Genomic DNA, 5,000 nt, shown 5'->3' on the forward strand with positions numbered 1-5,000 from the left:
CCCACCTGCTGTTTAGGACTCGCTCTCTACCGCACCTGCTGTTTAGGACTCGCTCTCTACCGCACCTGCTGTTTAGGACTCGCTCTCTACCCCACCTGCTGTTTGGGACTCGCTCTCTACCCCACCTGCTGTTTAGGACTCGCTCTCTACCCCACCTGCTGTTTAGGACTCGCTCTCTACCCCACCTGCTGTTAGGGACTCGCTCTCTACCCCACCTGCTTGTTTAGGACTCGCTCTCTACCGCACCTGCTGTTTAGGACTCGCTCTCTACCCCACCTGCTGTTTAGGACTCGCTCTCTACCCCACCTGCTGTTTAGGACTCGCTCTCTACCCCACCTGCTGTTTAGGACTCGCTCTCTACCCCACCTGCTGTTTAGGACGTCTCGCCGCTTCTACCCGCACCTGCTGTTTAGGACTCGCTCTCTACCGCACCTGCTGTTTAGGACTCGCTCTCTACCGCACCTGCTGTTTAGGGACTCGCTCTCTACCGCACCTGCTGCTTAGGACTCGCTCTCACCGCACCTGCTGCTGTGAGACTGCTTTTCTACCCCACCCGCTGCTTTATATAGACTCGCTCTCTACCCCACCTGCTGTTTAGTGACTCGCTCTCTACCCCACCTGCTGTTTGGGACTCGCTCTCTACCCCACCGGCTGTTTAGGACTCGCTCTCTACCCCACCTGCTGTTTAGGACTCGCTCTCTACCCACCTGCTGTTTAGGACTCGCTCTCTACCCCACCTGCTGTTGGGACTCGCTCTCTACCCCACCTGCTGTTTAGGACTCACTCTCTACCCACTGCTGTTTAGGACTCAAGCTCTCTACCGCACCGGCTGTTTAGGACTCTCTCTCCATCTCTACCGCACCTGCTGTTTAGGACTCGCTCTCTACCCCACCTGCTGTTTGGGACTCGCTCTCTACCGCACCTGCTGTTTAGGACTACTCTCTACCCCCACCTGCTGTTTAGGACTCGCTCTCTACCGCACCTGCTGTTTGGGACTCGCTCTACCCCCCACCTGCTGTTTAGGACTCGCTCTCTACCCCACCTGCTGTTTAGGACTCGCTCTCTACCGCACCTGCTGTTTAGGATCGCTCTCTACCCAATCTGCTGTTTAGGACTCGCTCTCTACCGCACCTGCTGTTTAGGACTCGCTCTACCCCACCTGCTGTTTAGGGACTCCGGCTCTCTACCGCACCTGCTGTTGGGACTCGCTCTCTGCCCCACCGCTGTTTAGGGACCACTCTACCCCACCTGCTGTTGGGACTCGCTCTCTACCGCACCGGGCTGTTTAGGGACTCGCTCTCTACCCCACCTGCTGTTTAGGACTCGCTCTCTACCCTACCTGCTGTTTAGGACTCGCTCTCTACCCACCTGCTGTTTAGGACTTCGCTCTCTGCACCCCACCTGCTGTTTTAGGACTCGCTCTCACCCCCGCACCGGCTGTTTAGGACTCAGCTCTCCTACCGCACCTGCTGTTTAGGACTCGCTCTCTACCGCACCTGCTGTTTAGGACTCGCTCTCTACCGCACCTGCTGTTTGGGACTCGCTCTCTACCGCACCTGCTGTTTGGGACTCGCTCTCTACCCCACCTGCTGTTGGGACTGGCTCTCTGCCGCACCTGCTGTTGGGACTCTCGCTCTCTACCCACCTGCTGTTTGGGACTCGCTCTCTACCCCCACCTGCTGTTTAGGACTCGCTCTCTACACCTGCTGTTAGGATCGCTCTCTCACGCACCTGCTGTTTGGGACTCGCTCTCTACCCACCTGCTGTTTGGACTCGCTCTCTACCCCACCTGCTGTTTAGGACTCAGCTCTCTACCCCACCTGCTGTTTAGGACTCGCTCTCTACCCCACCTGCTGTTTGGGACTCGCTCTCTACCCCCACCTGCTGTTTAGGACTAGCTCCTCTACCCCACCTGCTGTTTAGGACTAAGCTCTCTACCCACCTGCTGTTGGACTAAGCTCTCTGCCCACCTGCTGTTTAGGACTACTCTCTACCGCACCGACTGTTAGGACTGCTCTCTACCCACCTGCTGTTTAGGACTCGCTCTCTACCCCACCTGCTGTTTAGGACTCGCTCTCTACCCCACCTGCTGTTTGGGACTCGCTCTCTGCCCACCTGCTGTTTGGGACTCGCTCTCTGCCCCACCTGCTGTTTGGGACTCGCTCTCTACCCCACCTGCTGTTGGGACTCGTCTCTACCGCACCTGCTGTTTTGGGACTCGCTCTCCTACCCACCTGCTGTTTAGGACTCTCTACCCCACCTGCTGTTTAGGACTCGCTCTCTGCCCCCACCTGCTGTTTAGGATAGCTCTCTACCCCACCTGCTGTTTGGGACTCGCTCTCTACCGCACCTGCTGTTAGGACCGCTCTCTACCCCCACCCTGCTGTTTGGGACTCGCTCTCTACCCCACCTGCTGTTTAGGACTCGCTCTCTACCGCACCTGCTGTTTAGGACTCGCTCTCTACCCCACCTGCTGTTTAGGACTCGCTCTCTACCCCACCTGCTGTTTAGGACTCTCTCTCCATCTCTACCGCACCTGCTGTTTAGGACTCTCTCTCCATCTCTACCGCACCTGCTGTTTAGGACTCGCTCTCTACCGCACCTGCTGTTTAGGACTCGCTCTCTACCGCACCTGCTGTTTAGGACTCGCTCTCTACCCCACCTGCTGTTTAGGACTCGCTCTCTACCGCACCTGCTGTTTAGGACTCGCTCTCTACCCCACCTGCTGTTTAGGACTCGCTCTCTACCCCACCTGCTGTTTAGGACTCGCTCTCTACCGCACCTGCTGTTTAGGACTCGCTCTCTACCCCACCTGCTGTTTAGGACTCGCTCTCTACCGCACCTGCTGTTTAGGACTCGCTCTCTACCGCACCTGCTGTTTAGGACTCGCTCTCTACCGCACCTGCTGTTTAGGACTCGCTCTCTACCCCACCTGCTGTTTGGGACTCGCTCTCTGCCCACCTGCTGTTTAGGACTGGCTCTCTGCCACTTTTAGCTGTTAGGATTGCTCTCTACCCCACCCTGCTGTTTAGGACTAAGCTCTCTACCCCACCTGCTGTTTAGGACTCGCTCTCTACCGCACCTGCTGTTTAGGACTCGCTCTCTACCGCACCTGCTGTTGGGACTCGCTCTCTCGCACCTGCTGTTTTAGGACTCCCATCTCTACACGCACCTGCTGTTGGGACTAAACTCTCCCATCTCTACCCACCTGCTGTTGGGATTCTCAAACTCTCTGCACCGCCCTGCTGTTTTAGGACTCTCCATCTCTACCGCACCGGCTGTTTAGGACACAAGCTCTCTCTACCGCACCGGCTGTTTAGGACTCTCTCTCTACCGCACCTGCTATTTTAGGACTCGCTCTCTACCCCACCTGCTGTTTAGGACTCGCTCTCTACCCTGCTGTTTAGGACTCGCTCTCTACCCCCACCTGCTGTTTAGGACTCGCTCTCTACCCCACCTGCTGTTTTAGGACTCGCTCTCTACCCACCTGCTGTTTAGGACTCGCTCTCTACCGCACCTGCTGTTTAGGACTCGCTCTCTACCGCACCTGCTGTTTAGGACTCGCTCTCTACCGCACCTGCTGTTGGGACTCGCTCTCTACCAGCACCTGCTGTTTGGGACTCGCTCTCTACCGCACCTGCTGTTGGGACTCGCTCTCTGCCCACCTGCTGTTTGGGACTCGCTCTCTACCGCACCTGCTGTTTGGGACACAAGCTCTCTACCCCACCTGCTGTTTAGGACTCGCTCTCTACCCCACCTGCTGTTTAGGACTCGCTCTCTACCGCACCTGCTGTTTAGGACTCGCTCTCTACCCACCTGCTGTTGGGACTCGCTCTCTACCGCACCTGCTGTTTAGGACTCGCTCTCTACCCGCACCTGCTGTTTGGACTCGCTCTACCGCACCTGCTGTTTAGGACTCGCTCTCTACCGCACCTGCTGTTTAGGACTCGCTCTCTACCGCACCGGCTGTTTAGGACTCGCTCTCTACCGCACCTGCTGTTTAGGACTCGCTCTTTACCGCACCGGCTGTTTAGGACTCGCTCTCTACCGCACCTGCTGTCTTGACCTCTGAATGCTCGGGTATGAAAAGCCAACTGACATTTACTCCTGAGGTGTTGACCTGTTACACCCTCTACAACCACTGTGATTATTATTTGACCCTGCTGGTCATCGTTGAACGTTTGAAAAACCTTGCAGAACAATCTGGCCTTAATGGCCATTTACTCTTATAATCTCCACTTGGCACAGCCAGAAGAGGACTGGCCACCCCTCATGGCCTGGTTCCTCTCTAGGTTTCTTCCTAGGTTCTGGCCTTTCTAGGGAGTTTTTCCTAACCACCGTTTCTACATCTACTTCATTACAAAAGATTAGTGCAGAGGTAATCTTATGTACAAAAGTCATGCAAGACCCCGAAAGGTTTTAAAATGCTGCACACACTTCAGAAAGAGAGAGAGAGAGAGAGAGAGAGAGAGAGAGAGAGAGAGAGAGGAGGCAGACAGAAATAGGAGAGGGAGGCGGAAAGAGAGAGAGAGAAGGCAGAGAGAGAGAGAGAGAGAGAGCAGAGAGAGAGAGAGATGTAGAGAGAGAGAGCAGAGAGAGAGAGAGAGCAGAGAGAGAGAGAGAGAGAGAGAGAGAGCAGAGAGAGAGAGAGAGAGAGAGAGCAAGTAGAGAAGAGAGAGAGAGAGAGAGCGTGAGAGAGAAGAGAGAGAGAGAGGGGAGAGAGAGAGGGAGAGAGCAGAGAGAGAGAGAGAGCGCAGGAGAGAGATGAGCGCAGAGAGAGAGAGAGAGGGCAGAGAGAGAGAGAGAGGGGCAGAGAGAGAGAGAGAGGGCAGAGAGAGAGAGAGGGCAGAGAGAGAGAGAGAGAGAGAGAGAGAGAGGGCAGAGCGGAGAGAGAGCAGAGAGAGAGAGAGAGAGAGAGAGAGAGCGCAGAGAGAGAGAGGGCAGAGAGAGAGAGAGAGGGCAGAGAGAGAGAGAGAGAGAGAGAGAGAGCGCAGAGAGAG

General features: G+C 55.9%; 1 long non-coding RNA gene across 1 annotated transcript; it reads right to left on the reverse strand.

Moving 5' to 3' along the window:
- Nucleotides 1–826: 826 nt before the first annotated feature.
- On the reverse strand, nucleotides 827–2,891 carry LOC127917600 (uncharacterized). The gene is made up of 3 exons (XR_008097621.1): nucleotides 2,633–2,891; nucleotides 2,441–2,500; nucleotides 827–862 (listed from the first exon to the last, which is right to left on the reverse strand). It is a non-coding gene; the product is annotated as an uncharacterized LOC127917600 (long non-coding RNA).
- Nucleotides 2,892–5,000: the final 2,109 nt, after the last annotated feature.

This window comes from Oncorhynchus keta, unplaced genomic scaffold (genome assembly GCF_023373465.1).
Source record: "Oncorhynchus keta strain PuntledgeMale-10-30-2019 unplaced genomic scaffold, Oket_V2 Un_contig_11772_pilon_pilon, whole genome shotgun sequence".
Taxonomy (NCBI): domain Eukaryota; kingdom Metazoa; phylum Chordata; class Actinopteri; order Salmoniformes; family Salmonidae; genus Oncorhynchus; species Oncorhynchus keta.